Consider the following 27,303-nt stretch of genomic DNA (forward strand, 5'->3'; position numbering starts at 1 on the left):
GTATGATGATCCTGGTGTGCCATTCAGATATTCCCTGGTCACTGCACAGAAGTATCAGGAATTCTGGTGTCCTGCTCAGGAATATAGAGAAGACCCTTGTGTCCACCCATCTGTGACAGTGGCAGCCTGAGATGTTGAAATCTGCAACTGGTGATTATGGCGAGGTAGCCATCCCTCCCACTAGCGGCTGTTGTTGCTTAGTAGCATGTAGGAAATCTACAGCAGACCTGTGCCAGACATCACTTTAATGTAACCAAAGTAATTGAGTGTGAACTTTATGTATGCCATCAATCTGCCTGACTGACTTCCTTATGAGCTAAAATGCTGATGTATTTTATGGAGCAAAGTAGTGGCTAATGTTTACCTGACATCACTTGTCGTGACTGCACAGGTCTTACTATTACAAAGGTATCAGCAGTTCTCACTCTGCTGTGCTAGTTTAATGAGTTTGTTATAGAACAGGACTGGTTCATAAAAGCTCTTGGCATTAGCAATAGCATTTATTTCATCATGTAATGAAGGTGACATGATTCTGGTTCATCAGAAGTGCCAATATTGTGTTTTTCCCACTCTCAGTAGTCAAATGAAATTCTTCACTACTGTAATGTCTTTTCTGGAGACTAGAAATCTACTCTGTAGGAATCAGCATGGGTTTCGAAAAAGACGATCGTGTGAAACCCAGCTCGCGCTATTCGTCCACGAGACTCAGAGGGCCTTAGACACGGGTTCACAGGTAGATGCCGTGTTTCTTGACTTCCGCAAGGCGTTTGACACAGTTCCCCATAGTCGTTTAATGAACAAAGTAAGAGCATACGGACTATCAGATCAATTGTGTGATTGGATTGAGGAGTTCCTAGATAACAGAACGCAGCACGTCATTCTCAATGGAGAGAAGTCTTCCGAAGTAAGAGTGATTTCAGGTGTGCCGCAGGGGAGTGTCATAGGACCGTTGCTATTCACAATATACATAAATGACCTGGTGGATGACATCGGAAGTTCACTGAGGCTTTTTGCAGATGATGCTGTGGTGTATCGAGAGGTTGCAACAATGGAAAATTGTACTGAAATGCAGGAGGATCTGCAGCGAATTGACGCATGGTGCACGGAATGGCAATTGAATCTCAATGTAGCGAAGTGTAATGTGATGCGAATACATAGAAAGATAGGTCCCTTATCATTTAGCTACAAAATAGCAGGTCAGCAACTGGAAGCAGTTAATTCCATAAATTATCTGGGAGTACGCATTAGGAGTGATTTAAAATGGAATGATCATATAAAGTTGATCGTCGGTAAAGCAGATGCCAGACTGAGATTCATTGGAAGAATCCTAAGGAAATGCAATCCGACAACAAAGGAAGTAGGTTACAGTACGCTTGTTCGCCCAATGCTTGAATACTGCTCAGCAGTGTGGGATCCGCACCAGGTAGGGTTGATAGAAGAGATAGAGAAGATCCAACGGAGAGCAGCGCGCTTCGTTACAGGATCATTTAGTAATTGCGAAAGCGTTACGGAGATGATAGATAAACTCCAGTGGAAGACTCTGCAGGAGAGACGCTCAGTAGCTCGGTACGGGCTTTTGTTGAAGTTTCTAGAACATACCTTCACCGAAGAGTCAAGCAGTATATTGCTCCCTCCTACGTATATCTCGCGAAGAGACCATGAGGATAAAATCAGAGAGATTAGAGCCCACACAGAAGCATACCGACAATCCTTCTTTCCACGTACAATACGAGACTGGAATAGAAGGGAGAACCGATAGAGGTACTCAGGGTACCCTCCGCCACACACCGTCAGGTGGCTTGCGGAGTACGGATGTAGATAGATGTAGATGTAGAATGTAAGCAAGATAGCTCCTGTCTGGGATTTAAAAAAAATTAACCTCTTGCCTTGTACAAGATTTGCATGCAACAAAAGGTTTTCAATTGTGCTTAAAGTTTGATAGAAGTCATTAAATGCTGTCATTATGGAACACTGGATGAATAATATAGTCTGGGTAATCTGCACTCTATTTTATGCAAAAGTAAGTTTTTCACAAATCTCAATGTTTATGACATCATATCCCACTGTTCTGTGTCCTTTTGTCCAGCACTATTGTGAAGGAGCTCTGTATTTTATTGATTTCATAACAATGAACCAACTGACAAAAATATGTCTAAAAAGAGACTATCTGATACATATCAGCAAAAAAAAAAAAGGGAAGAAGCAAAGAAAAGCTAAGGCTATGATAGTTTTTTTACACCACCTTCTACAAGCAGCAAAAAATATTATGAAGAAGTTATTTCTCTGTATAAAACACTATGAGCTTGATACCCCCAGTAGCAACAAATGCACATCCAAGATTTATACCATTGCTAGTGCATTCTGTTTAATTGTTGCTAAATTGCTAAACTCAGTTTCTTGTTTCTAAAAAATTATGAATTATATATGAAAAGTTGAATTTTATTAGTGTAACTGTTATTAAATTCAGCAAAAGGTTTGTAATCAAAGAAATAAGTCATACATTCTTTAAAAAATAATGAAAACAGTAATCTTGACTACAGTTTCTTGATGATAAGCTGACCCTTTTTACCAGTGCTACCAGTAGCAGAGGAGTCAAGCACTATTAGGAAGATACACATTTGTCTCCAAGCCTGCAAATATCTCTGCTTGTGTCACCTCGGCTTTCATATAAGCACAAGACATGAGTAATGGTGCCAGCACTGTAGGGAGGAGTCTCTACCACCTTTTCCTCACTGCTACTCTCCCTTCATAATGTGTGGGTGAGGCACATCTTCTGTTGTTCCCAACAGCAATTGTGTGAATGATCAACAGATCATACCCAAATGGTATGTGGCTCCCAAAAAACAGCGGGAGGGGAGTGCCAAGTGATACAATGCAAGTGTGGAAAAATGTACTTGACCCAATGCTGCCTGTAACCTCCTCATGAGATTTGGGTGATATGTTCGTGGATGGTTTGCCCCTTATGAGCATAATCTGCTGGCACCACACCATAGCAGCACCAAACCACACTTTTGCAGTGATGGTTGGGCCTTTTCACTTATCAGGCAATGTTGTATCCACATCTTTTCACTGCCTGCACGATTGTTTCAGGATCATAGTGATACACCCAGCACTGTTACATGGTGATTAGGTGGCTAAAAGAGTCATCTGGAGTAGCCTGATACAGATGAAAAATTTCTGCTGCACCTCAATTTGACGAGCTTTTTGAATAAGTGTGAGGAATTCCCGAGCACAACAAATGTGATTTTTATTAAGTTCAGAATTTCGTGTTAGATGTCGAAAACTGATCCATAACTGATTTTCACAGTCACCTCAGTTCTGATAGTCAGTCTTTGAGCACCAAGACCTACAGTTTTCTTGTGTTTCCTGCTTCTTTACAGAGATGGTCTGGCACCTCATTCTTTTTTCATTCAGACTTCTTTGATCTCAATGGAAGCATCAAAGCCACCTACCCACTGTGCCATATGGTAATTCACCTGTGTGGAACACAATCTACCAACTCAGTTTGGATTGTTGCAGTGTTGCTTCCCTTCAAATGCAGGAAACTAATTACTGCACAATACTCAGGGCTGCTAGAAGGTCGTGTGGCACCCATAATGATGATGATGTGCAGGACCCTTATTCAGCTAGATATGTCCTTGTTTTCTTTATTTTCCTATAAAATGAGAAAGCAACAACTAATGATATTTTATTTCACTAATTTAAGCAGCAACAAATCCTGTACACTTTCAATTTTGAACAATTATTTGACCAATATACTAAACATAATTCAGTGCATTAGAACTTACTCATCACAGTTAACTTTTCTAGCCCTATTCACATACTAAGGAAAAACCACTCTATGAATGCAAATTGATGTTAATCCATCTTTTTGTATGTTCACAAAAAGTTGTTGATTTTCTATAATGGTTATGTAGTAACATGTCAAGAATTGTGAATCCAAGTGCAGTTTCAGTTCATTCCAGGTCATTCCAAGCCAGTTCTGCTGGTAGCCTAAATGTAGTTTTAGGTGGCCAGCCACACTTATGAAGGCATTAGTGCAGTAGATAATCATTTTTGCCTCACTTATTCAACAAGAAGAATACGAAAATCACACCTACATTACAACACTAACATGCAGGCTGAAGATTTAACTATGAGTCACCCTGTTTAGACATAACATGTGCAAAAGTGTATTTTTTGCAAATAAATAATGTACACATGGAGAAACATCTCAAACTCTGCTTTTTGCGCCATGTGACTCAGCAGTCCGGTACAAAATTTGCCCTTCTCTCTCCCCAAGTTCCACCACAACCACCACCACCACCACCACCACTCCACCAAATCCCTCCCTGAAATTAACATTCGCTATTGCATAGCCATTGTGTTAAACAAGCATACACATCATTCTTACTACTATTGATGTAAGTGGAAAACTATGATGATGACTCAAGCAACAGACTGTTGCCAGTTTCTCAGATAAAGACTATAAACGGATCAATGTTAATACACATGTTGGCCTATTCTCCAAAATATAAGTGTCATATAGCAGGGACAGTAACTTGTCTTACTAAACTAACTATATAGAGTTGTTTTGTAAACAAAAAGCTACAATTATTCTGACATATGTATCTGCTTTCATAGAGCTTCCTCAACAGGTGGGTTAGTTGCAGATTCAATTGTGTAGAAGTCATGATTCCCCTCCTCATAAAAAAGATAAAGCACTGCACTAAACCTGGGCATGATAAATATTAAATCATTTTAAGTATCTTATTTTTATTATTTTTAAAATGCCAACATCTGAAGGGAAGCATAACTTTCTACTCCCCCCCCCCCCCCCAAAAAAAAAAAAAAAAAAAAAATAGCTAAAGCGCAGTAATAACCACTGATGTAAACAAAATATTCACCTAGAATAGAATCCTGAATTCGCACATGTGGGCTAGTGATGCATAAAGCATACAAAACTTTTCCAGAAACGGAAATGCATTTTACTTATACAGGGAATTATATACATATTTTGTGACTCAAAAGGCACTTGGAACTTTTCTCTTTATAAGAATTATTACTTTCTTAATGTCCTAAGTTTACTGGTACCATTGGTTGATATGGTAAAAGAGCTTCACATATAAAGCATGTGACTATACTGAAATTCTACAGAGTCTACTAGAAAAAACAATACGCTCTTTGTCAGGCTCTATCGAGATATCAATATTGTCATTTGATTTATGAGTGTGTTGTAGTATGGTCTTTGGCTCAACAGATGTTAGTACTTTGATCTCACTATTGAGAAAACAAGATGGCTGGAGCATGCTTGACATTTGAGCAACAAAAATGTATTGTGAAGTGGTTTTTCATGTTTGATAATGCCATTGAAGTGCAACGTCAGTGGAGGTGGGAGTTTGAAACAGAACTGTCAACCCATCTAACAATTAAACACATCATCGGCAAGTTTGAATTGTATGGAACAATTTGTGATATTCACAAAGGAAGAAGATCAGGAAGAAAGCATACAGCTACAAGTCCTGCTTCTTCAGCTCTCATGTTGGAAACGTTTGTTAATTCTCCACAGACGTCTGCTATGCAATGTACAGACTTCAGTGGGGTTTAGAAGTACAAGTGTACGAAGAATTCTGAAAGTTGCAAAGTGGAAAGTTTACATTCCATGATTACTGCATGCAATTGATAAAGATGATCCTGATAGTCAAATGTAATTTTGTGAATGGTATCAGCAAATGGTAACTGATGACGAACAATTTGTGATGAAGGTAGTGTGGACTGATGAAGCACAATTTAAACTTAATGGAACCGTGAATCGGCATAACAGTGTGTACAGGGCACCGGAAAATCCACATGTTTATGTGGATAAGGCAGTCAATCTACCAGGGTTCATTTTTTTGTGTGATGTGGACTATCATCTAAGGGCATAGTAGGGCCCTTTTTCTTTGATCCTACTGTCACTGGAGAAGTGTACCTGGAAAGGTTATTCACATCAGTTCTGCCAGGTATACGCGCACTTTATGGAGCTAATGAAGAGATCTTCTACCGACAGGATGGGATGCCACCACACTACAACCTAGGCATACAAGCTTTCCTGGATGACAATTTTCCAGGGCGCTGGATTGGACAAAGAGAGCCCATTGAGATCCCTCCATGGTCACCAGATCTAACACCTAAGGACGTTTACTTGTGGGGAAATGTATAAGATAACATCTGTTGACTTGAACCATTCCTTTGAACATTTAAAGTAACCATGTGCTAAACTGCAGGTTGCACAACATGTGTGCTCAATTATTAAATGTAAAATAAACACATAAGTAATACTTTTCGTTCCTTAAAGTGTGTATACATTTTTCTGGCAGACTCTGTATTGTATTCAGATTGAAGAAAGTAGTTAGTGAACACTGAACAACAAAGTGACTAACGAAAGTTTGGTCCAGACAAGAGATTTGTACATGGTCCTCCCACTTTCACGGATGCTTGCATTTACCAATTAGACCGCCCGAGGAGGCATCCCAGACAGATTTAAATTTTAATTGTCACATTTGTTTGCATTTCTGGGACCGAACTGTATAGAAGTTCTTCAGTAACCTCAAAATAGCTCAAAGACAGATTGCTACTTACCATAAAGAAGACTCGTTAAGTTGCCTACAGGCACAGTTAAAAAACACTTACATATAGCTTTTGGCCACAGCCTTGGGTAGTCAAGTGTGCATGAGGTGTGCTTGCTTGTGTGAATGAATGGTGTGTGTTCCCTTTTTGCTGATGAAGGCTGTGGCCAAAAGCTTTAGATAAGTGTCTTAATATTGTGTCTGTCTGTCATTTAATGTGTCTTCTTTACAGTAAGTAACAATCTATCTTTTCCTGCATTGTTTACATTTCTACTTGGAGTTTCCATGTTTCACTAGAAGGAATAGCTGGTAGGAGTACAGGGTCTAGTGCCACCACAGTGAACGGTACTATTGAAATTGAAGAAAACAGCTCTTTAACATGGAACATGCATTCAGAGAAAATAAGAGCCAAACACACGTGACACTGCAAAATTAAGTGGGTGCAAAACAGTGCATGTATGGCCCAGCACATGCTCTGGAGATCCGGTTCGAATCCTGTGTTCAAGATGGAGATGAGAGAGGTGGGAATTTAAATTAATGGTCAGATTCAAAGGCAGTTAATCGATACAGCATATGTAGGCTATGCTATGAGCCCTGCACTAGCAGGGGTCCAGCAGCTACATTCCTCAGTTATTCAAGGGAAAATTAACCTTTAGCTGTTTTGAATTCAAAATAATAACATCTTTTGGGATTAAGTGGGCAAGGTTGTGGAAAATTGTTAAATCACTGCCGGTAATAGATCACGAATGTTGCAGTATTAGATTTCCAGCTTCCACTGCAAAGCACAATGTAAAAACATGGTTCTGGCTTTTGTATTCAGTATGACATGAAGTTTTACATGGCATAGTTCTGTGAAGTATGTCATGAAGTTTGTTCTAAGAACCAGTTCTAAACTTTACAAATTTATAATAGTATGCATTTTACTTTTTCACGCGATCTGTATTAAATATAAGCGGTTTAGAAAGAATCTGCACAAGTGGCTGTCTGCAACAGTAGTGAGCATCTACAACAGCAAGCAAATATCCGTGCTGCTTGTCAGTAATTTGAACTATGTATGGCAAAAACCTGGAATAGTAGGTACCTTACACTTCCTATCTGGAGAGGGTCACTTGCTTGGTTTCAGTATATATGCCACACACTTTACAGAAAGTTGCCAAGTTTTAATTCTTAGTACTCTTTCATTACAGACTTTGACTTCTTCTCATCACCATATCCATAATGATTAGTGTAATCTCCACAGAGGACCTTACAACCCACTATAGTGGGGGATGTAGGGATATAAATAACAATTAACACCAATATTCATATCACACAAGTTTTCAACTTTTCCAGTATACAGATAGCTGAAAGTGTTCTCTGAAATCAGTGAAGTTACATAATACTTACATCTTCATCTACATATATAATCCACAAGCCATCATATGGTGCAAGGTGGGGAATCTTCTATCTTTGCTAGCCATGCCCTGTCCTGTTGTACTTGCAAATGGAGTGAGGGAAAATAACTGTCTGTGTGTAAGCATTGTTTTCTCTTGTCTTGTCTTCACAGTCATTATGCAAGCTGTATAGTAGTAAAAGTAGTGGACAGCAGTTGGGTATGCAAGAGAATGAGGAGTGGTGTTTTTCTAAGTAGCTAATAATCTAGAAGTAATTTGCACAATGATCGATGTTAAGTAAGTCATCACTTGTCAAAATTTGTTGTTCGTGTACTTGACAGAAATAGCCTGCATTGACTGCCTCTGCCTGCATTGCTTGGTTCATTCCACGTCCCTAAGGCTCTACTTCATGATGTATTTTATGGAACATGATTTGTGAATGAGTAAAGAATTCAATAAAGAAATTGAAGTATGTTATGGTACCGCTGTGTCAATTTAATTAGTAACCTATTTCTTTGCTTGGAGTAGGTAATATTCCAGAAATGACATTGGATGCAATCATATTTATAAAACATTGATTGAATAATAGTTGTGGAAATTTACTGAAATCTAAATGAGAATTAGTGGCTCATTACCAGGAGGAATGAGTGTTGCATTCAGTAGCCAAGTTTGGATAGGACCAGTTGAATTAATTTATTTCTCTCATTCGCAACAAGGAACATATAAAAATTACATTACTTCAATTCATTAGTCACATCATTATTGTGCTTTAAAGCCATATGCTAGCAGAAAATTTCTTTTCACTGTAAACTTTGCTCTTATGAAGTCAACTGCTGCAGTGTAATATTGTGTTTCTGTTTAGTTTCCCCCATTTAACACTAGTGTGAGCAGTCTAAATGTTATATATTGGCAGTGCTTTTGATATTGTTACTCAAGTCTGCTGGTGAGCATAACCCTGACCAAAGTTTGAGACAGAGTTATATTCAAGGAATCTGTAAATTGTATCCAAGTTCTTTCTCTTGTTATAATACAAACCACTTTAGTTTGGGTATTATTGCTTCAGATCTTAAAGGAATCTTGCATTCCATGTAGCAGAACAAATCCTGACAGTTAAAGCAGAATGAAAGTGTCTAATTTAAATTTTTTTTTTAGTGGTCAGACAAACATTGAACCACTCAGAAAGGAGACCCACTGTGAAAGTGTTCTCAGGGACAGGATGAGAGAGTTCAAGATAGCAGTAAATTTCTCTGGTTGCTGTCAAGTGATTGGTAGCTGTTTAAATAGGTGTGTTGAGCAAACTACCAAGTGTTTTGTAACAGAGATCTAAAGAAATTTCGAATACAATCCTCTCCTGTAGATACTAGATCTTCTGCAGGGAGTACAGAATCTGTCACTGCTCATCAACTTGAGTCTGAACGATATGTCAGTGGCAGATGTGTAAGTCCTGTACAGGAGAGACAGTGACCAAGGAAAACTCATGCCCCTAACCTACAAGTCTGAGGTCATGTTTACCACTGAAACCGAAACTTATCCAGTGAGACACATTACACCCATTCGGTAGCTTGCTGTGTCCCTTGCCATACAGAAGCAGGTACAGAAATGCAAGAGTCTTCAGTCATCAACACTTCAAATGTACATCAATATTGGTACCTCCATAGGAAAACAGCAGCAAGGGCTGAGGAAGATTGTCTTGTGCACTCTATGTTTATGTCTGGAGGCTGCATTCAACATACTGAAGAAGCTATTTAAATATGTATTTTCATAGTCCAATTAAAAGTATCACCAAACAGCAGAAAAGACCAAACTTATGAAACAATTAGTTGTAGTAAAGCAATAAATAAATCATATAGATTAATTGGAAATTTGACTACATTTAATTTTATTAAACAATGTTTAAAAACACATCAAACATACATTTCAAGTTAAATGCTCACTTCCAAATTGCCTGAGTAATTACATATCATCATGTTCTTAGTAAGTTTTTCTGATGTTTTCTCTGCAGTTTCATCTTCTATAAAAGAAAAAGGCAGAATCATATTATAGTTTACATTTTTAAGTATATGTAATATTATTGTTGGCCAAGATGAATGAACCATCATAATATGCAGCCTACTGAAAACTGAATTATAATGATAATTTGAAAATAAATTGGCAATTTAGTTGGTCAGTTTCAAACAGGTTAAAAAAAAGGTTATACCTTCATAATTGTCATTCATCTCCAACATGGGAAACATGCACCTCTTGATGGTGAGTCCACTCCATGAAATGGGCATTCATGTTGTAATCCATAATGATACCAACATGTGCATTGTATCAAGACACCACCTTTAATTGCTACCTGCTTGTCATGTAGGCCAGGGCAATAACGCTACGGAAAGAAGAAATCCATTATTCTCCATGTTTTGTGTTTAAAGACATTGTTCTCTGCTAAACATATTTTGAAACAGACTTTCTGTTTATATTGCCCAGCACAGAAACACATGTTCTGTTCAAGGTTTTTGACAAATAGTTAACATGGTTCAGACTGGCAGGTGTTACATCATCTAACACTGTTACAACTTCACAATACTTTGATGGAGCAGCTGCTTGTCATCTTTTGATGTTAACACCTCAAAAAAAACTCACAACAAGACACTAATTATCAAGGCAAAACTAACAGTTGCAGTTGTCAAACAGTGGTTTCTAATACTGGCATCACATAAGAACTGAACAATAAAAATTGATATAAAAGTACATATTCATCCGGGCTGCCAAATTTAAATACAATTTATGCTTGCAAGACATGGGATGAACTTAACTAAAAAGGGGAATGATTATCATGAGAAAAAACCACAGTCACAGTTGAGAAACAGTGATTTTTAATACGGGCAGCACATAAAAATCCAGCAATAAAGGTACATACAGAACATGGGATGAACTAAAACAAAATATGAGAGGCCATAACTGCAACCTTTTCTTTCTGGGAAAGCATTATGAAGATAAGTACTACAAGTAAGAAGTCTACTACTGTGTATTTTATTTTAGTGGAGGTTTATTTTAGGCACTTTTCCTACTTTCCAGTTCTGAAGCTCACAACTATATAGTTTGATGTCTGTACACACAGGTTCCCCCTCCCCTGTTTCAGTTAATACTTTGCTGGCATGCTCCACCGGCAGTCCCAGAGACTGCAAGTAAGTGCTCCATCAATATATGGTGATATTTCATAGACACCATCTAGCACAAAGTTGGAGAATGTCACTATTAATATAATACAAGTTACATACAATGCATGAGAAGTGTGCATATGCCACAGACAATTTATAATAATTCAAGTGTACTGTATAGTAACTGCGACAGGTAAAATGACAATTTACATTAAATTAACTGTAGTTACAGATTAACTGTCTGTTTGATATAGCTTCTTTCTGTACTTGTTGACCATTCAATATGTCAGCTCTGCATTGAATGGTTACCATTATTCTCTCCGTTATTTATATCCCACCTTGGATTTTGCAGTATATTAAACATACAGATATTACTGAAGCACCAAGACAACAAAGTTTAAAATATGAAAAAGTGCAGAGGACAATATACTGTAAACTCATTTTTCTTTATATGTCCTCCTCAGTTTACAGTAATGAGAACTTGCTCCAGCTGGGTAAGTTAGAAAATTCTACACTGACACATTTCAAAAACATCCACTTCTTGCTGTACTGTTTTTTTACCCTTATTGCACTTCATTAAGGGTACTCCCCAAGCAAAGACTTAGAGTTTGGAATATTAAATGTATATTCATTATGAACATGTTGCTCTTTTTCAGATAAGTTTTCCTTGTTATTTCTGTTGAAAATCTAACTGATGGCCTTGCCCTTGGGTTTCATGATGTCGTGTGAGAAAATAACAAATTGGATTTTGTTTAGCCAATGTTCTTAGGATCCATGCCAGTTGGTATGAAGGAGATCATTCTATTTGAGACACTTCATTATATTTGATCTCAGAATCTGTTCTAAGGTTCTTCACGAGATAGACAAGATAGACATCAATGATACTGGATGGCAGTTTTAGGTGTGGATCAGTTCTACTATGATTCTTATACAAAAGTGAAACCTGTGCCTTCTTCCGATTACAGGGTAGTCTTTTGTTTGAAGGATCCATGCTATGGGTAAAAGAGGGGCCAACTCAGCCACTGGCTCTGTGGAATCTGATACAGTTTCCATTGAACTCTGGAGCTTTATTCAGTTTTAACAATGTCGGCTGTTGCTCATCTGCAATGGCACTAATATCTACGCCACATATATTTGCAGTGGTATGAGAATTAAACTGGCAACTACACCTAGATTTCCTTTGTAAAGTACAATTTGAATATTGTTCTTTTAATTTGCCTCCCCCCTTCCCCCTTAATTTCGGTTACTGTGTCATCCATAAGTGAATGAAAACTAAATTTGAAAGCACCGACAGCCATCACAGTTTGTGAGAATTTCTTTGTGGTATGTTAGAGATGTTTGATAAGATTCCACTGTGGTAGTTATTGATGGCTTCATATAGTGCCCTTTTGACTGCTAAGTAAGGTTCATTTAGCATCTCTCTATACATTTATGTTTAATGCAGTAGTCATTTCTAAGTTTTTTTTTCTTTTCTTTTTTTTTTTTTTTTTTTTTTTTTTTTTTTTTACGTGGACTGTATGCCATATTCAAATGGTGTTTGATCAATAATTCTTTCAAACCTGAGCTACAGTTCTTCTGTATGTTGCATCCTAGCAAAGATCCTACATCCTAGCAAAGATGCTACATCCACTTCATAGTCACCAAAACCAATTTCAAAGTGTATATCCTCCAAAAGGCCACTTCTGTAGATCTAAAATATTTAGCACCAGATCTAAAATATCTTTATCATGAGTGGGCTTCCAAACCATCTTTTCTCTGTAGTTTTCAGAGAAATCGGTAAGTATTGTTAAGCAAGGTGTCTTTGTCACACCTAGCTCGTATATAAAACTGTAATGATCCCAATTGACAGTTGGATGATTAAAGTCTCCTTAAATGATGACAATATGAATGAGAGCACGTGTCCTTGCATGGAGAAGAGTCTTGTGCTCAAAACAAGGACTGAGTTATAAATTTATGCCCACTCATGATACTGAGACTTGCCCAAGCAATGTTGCATGCAACTTCAATATCTGCCTCAATGGATTTGAGTTTCTTGTCTACTGTGATCAATACTTCGTAGTAGTTTGTCTTTGTTTATATCCTTAGGTTCATCCCAAATCTTAAGGCAGCAAATTTTAGATTTTAATTGGCTTTCTGTGCCTCATATTAATTGAGTCCCTGCTTTTAAGGGATGCTTCAAACCCTTGCAGTTTTGTTGCAATGCTTTAGCAGATACTCACAAGGACTTTAAAAGTTTCATCTGTGGTGGCATTTCTTTGGCTCACACACTAATATTTTAAAGTCTCCTTTTTCCTCTCAGATCTTCAACCATAAGGTTGGTTAGCAGCAGTCCACCATGTATTTCTGTCTTCGGCTTTCTCTCGAGAGCGATAGTAGTGGTGCAGCTGGTATCCTCCATGATCTGGTTGATGTATTCTAGTCTTGGTCTGCCTCTTCTATTTTTCCCTTCTACTGTCCCTTCAATGACATTTTTAATGATACCATCATGTCACAGCACATGGGTGAACCATGTAACCCTTCTGTGTATGGTTATCTTCAGGAGACAAGGCTTCTCTTCCTCCACTCTGTTCAGCACTTCTTTGTTTGATATCTTCTCTAACAAGGAAATTGTGAGCATTATGCAGTAACAACACATCTTGAAGGCTGTTAATTTTTTTTTTTTTTTTTTTTTTCCTCTCTGAGTGTCCATGTTTCACTTCTGTACAGTGTTGCTTATCATATGCCTACACCTCTGGTTGTCTGTGAACACTGCATCTACGTTTCCTTCTATCCTATTAGAATGATAGAGGTCAAGATCTTCAATATGTGTGTTATAAAACTGAGGGTGCTATATTGTTCAAATCTGTTTCAGATGCTTTCTTTGCTATTGACATTGTGGTATATTTTTTTAAGTCTGTTGGGAGCTCCCTGGTTTTGCTTATAACTTTTATGAGACGGAACAGTTCTTCATGTAGCTTTCCTCCAGCAGCCTCCTACAGCTATCAATATCTAAATTGGATGAAGAGTCACCTATAAAAAATAACAGTAATAATAATAATAAGAAGAAACAACTCTCTGCACACTGTAACATACCTAGGTAGCAGATTATGATGACTGGTGCACACCTGACATATTTAAGGGGACCTTACAGTTATCAGTTCTATCACAGAGATCCAAGAAGTTACAGCCTAGCTTGTCACAGAACCTTTGAAGTCTCTAGTTCAGTTTTTCCCCTCCAGTCAGAATCAGGGGATCATGATAAACTCTGGCAACAGTGTTGTAGACTGTAGGCTTCATTGAAATTCTACAAGTGAGGCAGATCTTCTCAACACTCACAACCAGTCGCTGGAATGATACCTGTATGACCTCAAAGCCCAGTGTTTCAGTGTGCAACACACTCTGCAGTTGGTTGCACACTGTTCTCTTGATGGGTGCTGTAACAGCCTCTTCAACATGTTGAGTGAGGCTTTCAGGAATAATGTTCATGGCACCATGTGGTCCTCCCAGACCCTTGCTGCCATTTCCCTAAGGGATATCATTGTTCATCATAACTTTTAACCAATTTCCACCCTTTTGCATTTGCTTCCTTCAGACTTGTGACATAGTAGGCTCCTTGATGGGCGAAGTATGTCTCACTGGCTTAGTTTCATATTGACTGGGAGGTGGCACCTTGAACTTAAAGGTTAAAAGGTTGTCATATCATTTCCCTACTCCTTGCCTCCACTCTACCTGTTAATTAATGACAGAAACACCACTCGCAATCAAGTCGAAAAGTGGTGATAGCTCCCACACTTTCTGAAGAGAAGATGACAGCCACAGGAGGGAACAATATTGGAATCATCTTTGGTTATTTGTAGTATGTTTATCTCAAGTCCTCCCAACATACATTGTCTCATGCATTCCTACACTTCTCGGTAAGCCTAACTGATCATCTACCTGGATGGCTTTTACCAATGGTTGCATTCCCTTGCAGATAATTGATTTTAGCATTTTGCAACCAACCCTTCTGAAATTATGGTTCAGTAATTCTCACATCAGTCGGCAAATACTTTCATTAATATGTAGGTTATTACAATCTTATTGAAGTTCGAGGGTGCCTCACCCTTCTCACATATCCTGTCTACCAAGAGGAATAATTCTATAATGACTGGTACTCTCAAACATCTTAATGATCTGTATGGACTCTCACCATCTCTACATGCTTTGTTTTGATTTATGTCTTTAAGTATTCTGTCAAATTCTTCTTGCAGTTCTGCATCTCCTAACTCATCTTCATCCACTTCATCTTCCATTTTTTTAACACTGTCTTCAAGTTTCTTTGCTTCATAATACAAGGTACATCCCGAGACTGTCACTATGTCCATAAAAAATCTTCAAAGCAGGACCCTCTTGCATCAACACAGTTTTGCCAGTGACATTTCTTCGCACTGTAGTCATCTGGAAGGCCCGGATTGGAATGTCCTATAGAGCACCCACAATAGCAGTTTCTATACTTTTTATGTTCTTGAAACAGCAGGGTGCCTTGAGCTGAGGAATAAAAATAAGTCTGCCAGAGTAAGGACACAGCTGTAGGTGGCTGAGACAGCACTGACACATTGTTTTTGACCAGAGGATGCATATTCTAGGTGGAGTTTCCAGGAACTAGTATGCAACCCTTTCTTTATTCATTTTTTTTCTTTTTGTTCCCAACCTTTTGTATTGGTGATCAGTGAGGCAGGATAACACAACTAGCACCAAAAAGGCACTGAGCACTGCTTTCACTTTGAACCTGGTCATACATGCCTTCTTGAGGCATGGTGACTGAAGTGTGCCACTCCAAGATCTGTCTCTTCCTCTCAAGGTCATATTCAAAATCCTGTGACTCATATCCGACTATAGCATTGTCCAAAACAAGTAGCATCATTTGTATACAATTCCAGAAGTTCTTCAAAAACAAGTACCAGTACTTGATTGGACTTGGGTTCACTGGTCAAAATTTTTGAGGCCAATTTTGCACACTTACTTCACAATCAACTGTTCTGTTGCAATCTTGTGGACAATTGTTTTGGCTCTATTCAGAGTCTGCACTATCATGAACAGTCATTCTACAGCCTGTGTTCACAAGTTCAGACGTGTGAGTCACAATGACTCCACATTTCATTGCTGAAGAGCGTGCAGAGTTAGTTTCATTATCAGCGTCATCCCAGCCTTCCAAAAATGCCTTGTGCCACTAAACTACTGCTGTTTTGATACACATTTATTCCCAAATGGCTGCTGAATCATTGGAAACATTTAGACAGTGGCCTTTCCAAGTTTCATAAAGAATTTGATCGCTTACTGTTCTTCAAATGAACACTGTCTCCTGGCTGGAATTGGACCACCAAGCAGAGCTTCACATAGAACCCCATCCTCACTCTCCAAGAGTTTATAGAAAACCAGGGATGGTTGTGTTATGAAGCTGACAACCCCAACAAGCTAGCCCAGTAGGGGGGACTGTGCTCAAACCAAGAAGAGTATCAGAATAGAACTAATGACATACATTCTGGACAAACCTTGTATCCCTTTTATAGCTACCTAACACATTTCTGTCTTTTCTTCTTTACCATTCTCCTATAAATGGCATGTATGTTTCTTATATTCATGCACGCTTACACAACATTCCATTTCTCCTTTGGCCACTACTACTCTGCTCTTTCTTTCAGTCGCATTTTTTTGGGAAAATGTGATGCCCAGGGAAAATGGTTAACAGTACTATTTAGGTCATTAAAATAGATTTAACCATGTTACAGTGCCAAAAAACTAGAACAAGAATAAAGAGTCACAATGGTATTGTTTCATTAGGTTTTACTCCCTTCACATCATGTGGCAATGTCCCGAAACAGCAAAAGTACTGAGGTATTAAGTCCGAGATGGTCCGTACACATAATGTCATCAATTGAACCATTCCAGATCCCTTGAGAACTGATGTTCATGATAGCAGTAGTTCCACCATCAATAACCAACCAAGTGAAAGAAGTGACATAGAGGAAACGTCAATCAGATGTTGGAAGAAAATGAATTAAAGTGATTCTTTTTTATTGTACTAAGCAGGTAGGCTGACATATTGTCTGTAGTTGGGGAAGAATTATAGAAAATGATAGGATATATGTACAACACAGGTGGGGCTAGTATAGTGCCTGTAGCTGGAAGAATTACGGATCAACATACAGTACAGAAGGGGCAGCTACAGTGCCTGTAGCTTGAAGAATTATAGGATTATTGTACAGGTGGAGCTGGTATAGCGCCATAGTTGGATCAGCAGCATCAGAGAGTTCTTGCAGGGGAAGCACTGGATAATTCTCTCAAGGTGAATTAGAATATAGTGCAAATGAACAGTGTACAAACTGCAAAGTTCATGCATGCCAGCATCACTAAAAATGGGGCAGTGCTATAACCAATCTGTTAGCATAGATAGTTCAGCTTCACATCCAAGTGTCACTACTCCCACAAACTTAGTGAGCAGCAGTGGCATTGGAGCTCACCCAAGTCAGCTCATCAGCATACAGACAGCTGGGCTGTTAATGTAATGTCAAACCAGTGCTGCTCTGTGCCACACCTATGTTTCAGATGCATCTCTCATCACTGGGACATGCACTGCTTCCTGACACCTAAGTATCTGAGTGCCAGGACAGCCCCACACTTTGCCACCATCCCAGTAGTATGACATGAGGCACCAGCCATCCATCTACAGAAGACTTCTATGCTCTGAGCACTGAAGCATGACACAGCCTGACATCTTCACAGTAACCAGCACACCACCTTCGAGGGTGAATCAGTGAATCTGGTGACACAGCAGCAGCAGCAGGGCCCACAGTCAGCAGCACTGTGAAATGCCTTGATATTCACCTCACCCATAATAAATACTTGCAGTCCAAGCCAATAATTGTAAACAAGCTGCAGGAATCACAGCCCACAAGCAGCCATACTAGATACCCTTTTATACCAGGAAGTGACAGGAAACATTTGGTCTCTAACAAAAGTTGTTCTCCATTATATGATCTGCCATCCCTAGATGTTTGATGCATAGATGCTGAACACCATGTATAATTCAACTGAAGCCTTCTGGTGTCTCCAGGTCTCTTGCATGTAAAAAGTGCAGGTTTTATAAAATACACCTTCACCTTCACACTATGGATGTACATGAACACAAAACACATGGAAAGTAAGAATGATGTTGAAAACTGGTGAGCAAGTGCAGGACACTGAAAGTATAAGGAGCAAATAACATATAAGGAACACAACCTTTAGAAATTCATGATTTCCACCTTAAATGCCATTTTAGTTGTCCCTTGCAGCACCTTGCACAGTACACTCCAGTAGGTGATGTAGAAAATAGCCCTGTACATGACTGTCAACAGGTTTATATGGTCTTTGCATATCAACAGGTGAATTGTAATGGGCTGATAGCTGCATGGCTGTACTGGGAAAAGTATTCTGCTCCTGAGGACTATATCATTAACATTTGCAACATTTTTTGGCATTTAGGTTAGATGTGCATGTTCCCTTAGAAATTGCTGACTATGGAGGACATTTATGTATGTTCACCAGCAATGGAGCAACATGTGGTCAACAGTACACAGGAGAGTGAAACACAATCAACATCCAGCAGGTAGTCCATCAGTATGTCATAAGCTAGGCATCTGTGAGGAAAATATCACCAGCAACATATGTGGGATTAGTTATTTTTGTAATCAGTTTGTTCGCCATGTCATCCCAATTCTGGGATTCCTATCACTTATGTTCACAGATGAGGCTGTCTGGTTGCACTAATGGTCATGTAACTGCTATATTACTGCACACAGTGCCTCATGCACTGTGGTGTCCTGCTTTTATAGTTACTCAGTTGTGTGTGCAGGTCACCACTTCAAATCATGCCTCCTGTATTTATTTATGATTTAAAATTTTCGATTTCTGGAAGATTCTGGATCATATGTGCTGAACGCTGTAATTCATGAGATCATTATATGTAATTATTAATAGGAGCCCTCTCTGCTGAAATAGGCAGTTTATATCTGTCTGTACCATTGTGTGTGCTCATTGAACTTGCCTCAGCATGAACTATTAGTTCTTGTTGATGACACTGCTCTTATAACTAGTACTTGATTCTGGATTCTAAATATTATAGTTTGATGGACACATTAGGCAGCTCAGATATTGATATCACCACAATGTCAATAAAATTATGCAAAATCACCCTCAGATTCGAAACAGAATTCTCTAAAGAAATGCAGCAGAAGTGGCCCACAAAACTACCATCCAATATCATTGACATCAGTCTGTTGTAAAACCTTAGAACATACTCTGAGTTCAAATATAATGAGATCATCTGGAACAGAATGATGTCCTCCATGCCAATCAGTACGGATTCTGAAACCATTGGGCATGCAAAATCTAACTCATGCTTTTCTCACGTTACATTCTGATAGCCATGATTCAAGGCAATCACGTGGATACAGTATCTGTTGGCTTTGGAAAAGCATTTGACTCAGAGCCACACTATCACTTATTAACGAATTTATAACAATATGGCCTATTTAATTAAATTTGTGACTGGATTGAGAACTTCTCTTTAGGGAGGACACAGCATAGAATGTCACTGACAGATGTAGAGGTAGACTGAATGTGCTCCAGGATGTGTGATTGGATCCTCGCTTTTCATGTTTAAGTTAATGACCTGACAGACACTATTAATTGTAATACAGATTTCTGCAGATGATGCAGTTATCTGTAAAGAAGTACTAAAATCTACACAAATATTCAATCAGACCTTAATGACATTTCAAAGTAGTGCAAAGATAAGTAATTTTCTTTAAATGTCCAGAAATGTAATATTCTCCATTTTCTCAATAATTAATAAATCACTTGAGAACAGGTACTTTCCAGATGCCGTAAAGTATACACAGTTAAAACCTTCGTTTAAAAAAGGCTCAAGACAAGATAGGGGAACTACCACCCAATCTCTGTTTTCCAATATTTTAAAAAACATTTGAAAAAATAATAGCAATGCAAATAAAAAGTTCATACAAAAAGCAAACATTATTTTTGATAGTCAATATGACTTTCAAAAATCAAAAGCACAATAGAGGCCATTAATGAGTTTGTGAACAAAATCAGCTCTGCCTTAGACAAGCTGAGGAAAGTTGCAGGCTTATTTTGTGACCTCACAAAACCATTTTGTGTAAACCATCATTTGCTCCTGTAAAAAATGGGATATGGAATTAGGGGCTGTAGTTTAGAGTGGTTTACATCACACCTCACAAACAGAAAACAGGGGGTAGTTATATCATCAAGCAAAGGAAATTCCTTCTCTAAATGGATGATTATTTCACAAGTCAGTCCACAATATTCAGTTTTTTGTCCAATTTTATTTCTGATTTATAAATGACTTGTCTCTTAACATAAATTCACTCTCAGTCTTATTCAGTAATGATACTTCTGACCTTGTCAAAAGTAATGACTCAAACAGACTCCCTCAACCATCACAGATCTACTGCACAGTTTAGAAAACTGGTTCCAACTAAAGGGATTGAAATTGGATATTGGAAAAATACATTCAGTGCAGTTTAAAACTAAACACTCTACTGTAAATGAAACCCACACTGATCACAGAAATGAAGAACTGAAAGAAGCAGGCTGTGTTAAGTTTTTAGGAATGTATCTAGACCAAAATTTATCATAATCTGCACGTATAAAGCACTCAGCAAATAAATGAAACAGCGTGACCTTTGCAATGAAGATTCTGTCATATTTAATTAGCATGGAGACAAGCAAAACTAGTTTACCACAGCTATTTTGAGTCAGTTATAAGGTATGGCATTATGTTTTGGGGTAATACAAGCAAAGTGATTATAATATTATAATTACCAAAATCTATCATTAAAAATATATGTGTACTGCAATACCAAAAGAATCCTGTTGCCCACTCTTAAGAAATTTAAAATTATTAAGTGTCCCCTGTTTGTGCATTTTTGAACTGATTATTTTTGTATATTGTAACCCTACATTATTCACAGACAATAATTTTAAAACACCAATACAGGACAAGGAACAAGGGGAATTTCATGCTTCTCACTCATGGACTAAAGCTATATGCACAAACCCCAGAATACATCTGCATGAAAATTTATAACATTATAAGAAAGAAAAAAATCCATAACATGCAGCTAGGGCAACTGAAACAAAAGCTACAAATGTTGTTAGTACAGAAACACTATTATTCCTTAGAATAATTTCTAAAGGGTAATGTCAAAATGTGAGCAAAGAAGCAATTGGTTGTTAATTAAGTGTAGCTGTTTTGTTTCAAATAAACAAATATAATAATTTTGTTTTTATATTAATGCTATTGTTACACATTGTTTCTGAAATATATTCAAACTGTAATTGCATTGTTGACAAGTCTCCTGTACATTAAATCTATGCCTTAACTTTTCCTCTTATAGAACAATAGAACTTCTGATTCACAAAATGCAGATACATAGAATCCTGTGACTAAAATATCAGAGTCACAATTAGAGGCAGTCAACTCACAAATACCTGTATATAATAGCTTGTAGGAATGTGACTGGAATAATCACATAGGCTTAGTTGTAGGTAAAGCAGATGGCTGACAGTTTCATTGGCAGAATAATGAGGAAATGCAATCAGTCTATGATGGAGATTGCTGGCAACCCTCCTAAAATATTGCTCAAGTTTGCAGAATGCATATCAAACAGGGCTAAGAGGGGATACTGAACACATACAATGAAGGGCACCACAAATCATCAAAGAATTGTTTGACCCACAAGAGATCATTCCAAAGACTCTGAAAAACATGAAGGTGCCTGAAGATGGACACCAACTATCATGAAAAAGCCTACTTACACAGTTTCAAGAAGCACTACTGAGTAAGGAATCTAGATACATATGACAGACTCTTCATTGCTCCCATACAGCCACGAAGATATGATTAGACTAATTTCAACATGTACAGAAGCATTTAAGTAGGCATTCTTGTCACATTCTGTACTGAATGGAATAATGGTATAATGGGAAGTACCCTCTGGTATGCATTTCACAGCAGTTCACAGAATATAGACATAAGTGCAGATATAAACACATCAAAAAAAGATTTACGTCACCTCGGTTCCGATAGTTACAGAATCTGTACAGAAAACTGGAAGAGAGATCAACATAAATATAATTTCTGCCCTCTTTATTGCTCATGAAAACCAAACATTGCAAGTTGTATAACCATACAGCGAGACCTTCAGATGTGGTGGTACAGACTGCTGTATACACCGGTACCTCTAATACCACACACCAGTACCTCTAATACCTAGTAGTACATCCTGCTGCATTGATGCATGCCTGTATTCCTCATGGCATACTATCCACAGGTTCATCAAGGCACTGTTGGTCCAGATTGTTCCACTCCTCTACGGCTATTCGACGTAGATCCCTCAGAGTGGTTGGTGGGTCACATCATCCATAAACACCCCTTTTCAATCTATCCCAGGCATTTTCGGTAGGATTCATGTCTGGAGAACATGCTGGCCACTCTAGTTGAGCACTGTTGTTATCCTGAAGGAGGTCAATCATAAGATGTGCATGATGGGAAAAGAATGCCTTGCCAATATGCTTCTGATATGGTTGCACTGTCAGTCGGAGGATAGCATTCACTCATTGTACTGCCATTGAGGTGCCTTTCACGACCATCAGTGGTGTTCTTCGGCCCCACGTAATGCCATCCGAAAACAGCAGGGAACCTCCACCTTGCTGCACTTGCTGGACAGTGTATCTAAGGTGTTTAGGCTGACCGAGTTGCCTCGAAACGTGTCTCTGACAATTGTCTGGTTGAAGGCATATGTGACACTCATCAGTGAAGAGAACATGATGCCAGTCCTGAGTGGAAGTTGGTCCCATCTGTACCCACTGCATGGTGTCATGTTTGAAAAGATGGATCTCACCATGGACGTCAGGTGTGAAGTTGCGCATCATGCAGCCTACTGCACACAGTTTGAGTCATAAAAAGATGTCCTGTGGCCACTCAAAAAACATTATTCAACATGGTTGTGTTGCCGTCAGGGTTCCTCCGAGCCATAATCCATAGGTAGTGGTGTTCCACTGCAGCAGTAGCCCTTGGGCGACCTAAGTGAGGTATGTCATCGACAGTACCTGCCTCTCTGTGTCTCCTTATCTCCTTCATGTCTGAACAACATGTTTGGTTCACTCTGAGAGGCCTGGAATCTTCCCTTGTTGAGAGCCCTTCCTGGCACAAAGTAACAATGAGGAGGACATGATTGAACTGCGGTATTGACCATCTAGGCATGGTTGAACTACAGACAACACAAGCTATGTACTGCCTTCCTGGCGGAATGACTGGAACTGATTGGCTGTTACACCCCCTCCATCTAATAGTCGCTGCTCATGCACAGTTGTTTACATCTTTGGGCAGGTTTAGTGACTTCTCTGAACGGTCAAAGGGGCTGTGTCTGTGATACAATATCCACAGTCAACGTCTGTCTTTTCTGGTTCTGGGAACCACGGTGATGCAAAACTTTTTTTGATGTGTGTATAAGTAGATAGCTGAATAACAACTAAGAAATATAGACCACTGCCGGAGGGAGACTTGTTTTGACACAGGGTGGAAGAGTACATATCTCAAGCACTTTTTTCTGGAATGTCCCTTTAACAGAGGACTTGATCAAGGGATGTTTGCACATTGAGCCAATACACTATAAACGAGTATGCTGCAGTATACAGAATGAAGTTCTGAACATTGTACCAATGGCAGTCACAACAGACAAACAGGACCTAAAATCACTAATATGGCAAATATTAAAAAAGTAGACATGAGGATTTATATTTGTTACGTCACACCCAGTGCCTGGAAGAAGCAATTATAAATGTTGGTCCCAGCCAGGAAGAGGTAACATTGTTAATTTGAGCAGTAGCTCATCAATCACCGACATAAGCTGCTTCATGGACAATTATACAAAAACAGACATTTGGGAAATGGTGGACAACACACCAGTACATTTCCATTGTGGACATCTTGTACTCTACTGAAAAGCAAGAAGAAGAGTGTTTAAGACTATTTATTACTCCACAATATGTCAAACAGAAGGACAGTTTCATGCACGGCATGCAACTGTAGATCACTGCAGCCAGTCTTGAGGCAAAGCGCATTGCCATATCCTCATCAAAGTCACTCCCAAAAGTGTTGCAGTAACTTTCTTGCAAATTTTAGAGGCTCCAGCCACTCACCAAGCAGCTGAAATAAAGAAAACTAAACAAGACAACCATCTACAGAGGTGAGGCCACCAAAGATGAAAATCCTTCACGGATAACACTTATCAAGATGTTAAGAAATCACACTGGTGTCATCATCAGTTACCAAACTAAATGGCAGATGAATCTGGGGCATCATTTTTTTATATATCTGATGCTTGTCACTGTCATTTGAAGAAAATTATACTCCAAGGTTCAAAGGTCATTGTGATGAAGGTTGCAAATGGAAAATACAGCCAACAGGAGCCTGTGCTGCCAGAATAATCATCAACAACAAAACACAACACTTCTAACTTGCTGATTTACCAGAACACACTGTAATACTACCCTTCTTACAGGCATAACAAGTCTCATAGACTGTTGACAATTTGAGCTCTAGACTGATGAAGCTTCTCCAAGTCCATGCAACAGAAATTGCATTGGTCGATTGTCTATGATTGAAGGTACATTTACCTCAAGATCATCAACAAGATGAATTCTAATCAACTGTCTAGACACTCATTTCAGTTTTCCAGCTCAAATCAAATGCAAAAATGTCCTTAGCATCACAAAAGAAATCTATAAATCAACAACAATAATAGCAGCAGTCAAAAGTGGACACAGAGAGCTTTGTGCCACCACTTACCATGAATGTCTTCTGAAATAACTTACATCAGCAACAGCATAATGTACATAAAATATTCACATTACTGTTTTCAGCAAATAACTGTCACATTCTGATGTGGCAAAATCCACTGCACCGCTTCTTGTAGATATATGACAAAAAAAGTTAGTGGCTTCAAAAACACCATGAACTCAACAAAAATATTTCAATGAATGTAGATCATTTTGTCCTGTTTAAAAAGACATTTTACCTTTTTATGATATGGTGTACCTTCATTGACATATTTCAATGGCCTCCAGTTGGTTAGTTAGATTCATGTTTAGATCATTTGCATGATAAATCATAATGATAGGTAATATGTCATTTTATATTCATGTCACAAATTATTTTGTAAATATGGCTACATGTTGATCATTTAAATTTTTCTTTTTTTTCATTTCTTATAAAATAAATATATAGATATAGTTAGTAATTCCTGCCTGCCACCTTTTACACATTACAATAATAGAAATTCTTCATGAAGTTTGAAGTGCCTGACTGTTTTCCTTTTTTCTTTATATATCAGTTCAAAACTCTGTAGTGGATTTTGTGGGCTCTGAAGATGGTAGCTGTTTGACAAAACTGGTAAAGTGAATATTTATGTATATATATTTAAGTGATTGTAGGTGTAATATGTTATTATAAAAAAAAAAAAAAAAAAAAACGGGTAAAGAATCATCAACCATCAGAGTCCTGGTCCTCTCCTATGACCCTTGTGAAGCAGAAAGATGACTTGTGGCGTTCCTTCATATCAAAAGGATGTTTACCCATTGGCATGAATTACTAACTTCTTGGATTACATGATGGAAGTGAAGTATTTATTCACTATATATATCCATACTGGGTGCTGACAGAAGAGATTGATGAGACAATGTTAAAAGACTGCTTCCATAACACATGAAGACGTCTAGGAGTTAAACATTACACCTTATGGTCTGTGCAGTGTTCCACCCACTATTAAATGCATGACGAACAACATGCTTCGACATGTTAAATGGACAACATGTCTTTGCTCCTTGGATCACATTATTGTTTAGTTGAAAACATTTCAAGAGTATCTAAATCACTGCACAACTGTGAATAAGTGTGTCCATGGTGCAGATCTTTGCCTGAATCCAAGAAAGTGCCTCTTCCTTGCAAAATAAATTAAAATCTAGGGGCACTTAGTTGACAGGAACAGATTCTATCATGATCTGCAAAAGAAAAGGTCTACAACAGATTTTCCATCACCTGAGCACATTTGTATTGTGAGATACTTCTTTAGACTGTGCTTTTACTACAGATGATTCATAAAAGTTCTCTGCTGTAAGGCAGAGCTGCTAAAAGTTCTGCTGGAGGAAAATCGTAATTTTTTTTGGAATGAGGATCAGTAATATCTCTGAATCTTTAAAAAGGTGCTGTTATCTTCACTTGTCTTGGCACTTTTTGATGAGAATGTTGAGACAAAACTACACACAGATGCTGGTAGTTATGGAATAGGTACAGTTCCCATGCAAAGCCAAGAAGACATTGAGACAGTAATTGCTTACACTATCAGAGTACTTTCCAAGTCTGAGATGAATTCCTCTATGTTGAGAAAATGTAACTAGTAGCTGTTTGAGAAATCATAAAGTTCCTACATTACCGGTATATGTATGGCAGACCACTCACTGCTGTGACTGCCCATTGTTCTTTATGCTGGCTGACATATCTGATTGTCAAGATGGGCACTGATGCTTCAGAATCTACATTGGCATGCAAACTCTGCAATCGCTGTTAAGTGCAAAGCAGAGGGCTCTTAGCATGGTACCTCAAGTTAGTGTTTCTTCACATTCCAATCACACATGGAGTACAGGAAGAACAACTGCTTAAATGCCTCTATACATGATGTAATTAGTTTACTTTCGTCTTCACAGTCCCTATAGTGGTGTATGTAGGGGATTCTTCACTTAATACTTGTTCTTGAAATTTTGGTAGTCAGCTTTTGTGGATAATTTATGTCTATCTTCAAGACTCTGCCATTGCAGGTTTTCCAACGTTTTGGTGGTTCTTTCCTGTGTGTCAGACAAACCTATGACTATTCTTGCCACTCTTCTTTGTATATATATTAATCCTATTTGGTAAGGGTCCAAGGCACTAAGCAATATTCTAAGATAGGTTATACAAATGTTTTGCAAACAGTCACTTTTGTAGATGAGTTGCATTTTCCCAGTATGCTGCAAATGAACCAAAAACTGCCACCTGTGTAACCTATTACTTACCATATGTTATCACTACATTTAATATCCCTGCAAGCTGTTAACCCAGGTATT

At 38.3% G+C, this 27,303-nt stretch overlaps 1 long non-coding RNA gene across 1 annotated transcript in view; it reads right to left on the bottom strand.

Moving 5' to 3' along the window:
• Nucleotides 1–9,811: 9,811 nt before the first annotated feature.
• LOC126267942 (uncharacterized) overlaps nucleotides 9,812–27,303 on the bottom strand; it is a 44,529-nt gene continuing 27,037 nt past the window's right edge. Inside the window, exons 3-4 of the long non-coding RNA XR_007549051.1 lie at nucleotides 10,158–10,328; nucleotides 9,812–9,971 (exon numbers count right to left, since the gene is read on the bottom strand). This is a non-coding gene — a long non-coding RNA (uncharacterized LOC126267942). The remainder of the gene's footprint in view (nucleotides 9,972–10,157; nucleotides 10,329–27,303) is intronic.

This window comes from Schistocerca gregaria, chromosome 4 (genome assembly GCF_023897955.1).
Source record: "Schistocerca gregaria isolate iqSchGreg1 chromosome 4, iqSchGreg1.2, whole genome shotgun sequence".
NCBI lineage: Eukaryota > Metazoa > Arthropoda > Insecta > Orthoptera > Acrididae > Schistocerca > Schistocerca gregaria.